This window comes from Otolemur garnettii, unplaced genomic scaffold, assembly GCF_000181295.1.
Source record: "Otolemur garnettii isolate 467f Iridium unplaced genomic scaffold, OtoGar3 scaffold00043, whole genome shotgun sequence".
Lineage (NCBI taxonomy): Eukaryota > Metazoa > Chordata > Mammalia > Primates > Galagidae > Otolemur > Otolemur garnettii.
In genome coordinates, this window is record NW_003852438.1 from 12,165,374 (window position 1) to 12,166,667 (window position 1,294).

Consider the following 1,294-nt stretch of genomic DNA (forward strand, 5'->3'; position numbering starts at 1 on the left):
ACGCCCGGCTATTTTTTGGTTGCAGCCGTCATTGTTGTTTGGCGGGTCCGGGCTGGGGATTCGAACCCGCCACCTTAGGTGTACGTGGCTGGCGCCTCCTCCCTAACTTCTTAACCATCAAATGAAAGACATGTCAGTACAGATTCTCCTTTTTCTAGTTTGATACTTACAGCTCTGGGCCTTTGCTGGCAAGGGCAGCTAGAATTCTAGTAAGAAAAACTTCAAGGGCTGAACTAGCTAAGGGGCTCAAGAGGGGAATGTTTTATTGGGTAGTTTGCTAAGGTTCATTTGTAAACCTTCTGAAAGGCTAAGTGTGAGTTTGTCAAACTCCCTACACCAGCAGTCCCCCACTTCAGCCTTACCCTCCACGTAAGCCAACTACAACTTACTCTTTACAACAGGAGCCATCCTATATGTCTGTTTGGTTCCCAGCCCCCCTTTCTGATTCATTCACCCATCCATCTATCCAAAATATTTGAATGTTTCATAAGAATATTACTGTATCTCCTCCATCACTTTCTATTGAGGAGCTAGAATTTGGCAGCCTGTCCCAGGCTCCATCTCCTCCCTTCTCTTGTTAATTACTCTTCTACTAATTAATTTTTTCCCAGTGTATTTGACCCAGTGGGCTACCCTAGAATCTCTTTTCCCCAAGCTTTACAAAGGAGAGGAGAGGGAAGATATAAAACAGGAAAAAAAAAAAAACAACAACTGTGATAGAGTAGAACTTGGTCTCAGGGTCAAGACCCTCTAAAAGCAGAGTTAAGCGTGCCCTCGTGTGTGCATGTGTGTTGTCCACTTCAGTGTAGTGGGGGTGAGGGCAGGTCAGTACTGGGAAAGACACTCCCATCCTTTTAGCACACTTGTCTCCTTTGCTAACTCACCTTCCTCACACATTACAATCATACACTTCTGTTTCTTATACAATCTAGTTCCACCCGTTACACAGTCAACCTCTTTTACACAGTCCTCCACCACGCACACTTTTTAGTCTTTCATGTAAATGGGTATATTGCCTGAGTCCATCCCTTACCCACTCACCTCGGACCCTTGCACAGCTGTCTTTGTGCACTTCCATTTTGCACAAACCTCTACCTCCCTGATACACCTGCATCCTTTGACCATTCACCTTCCGTCAGCACCGGCTCCCCGCCCCCCCATACACACACCAATTCTCATACCCCTGTGCACACTCCCATCCCTTGGCCACTCCCCTTCCTCCACCCTCCCGGGGCTCGCACACTTGCCCCCGCCCCTGGGGACACCTGCTCGTGCAGGGCAGGGCGGGGATGCG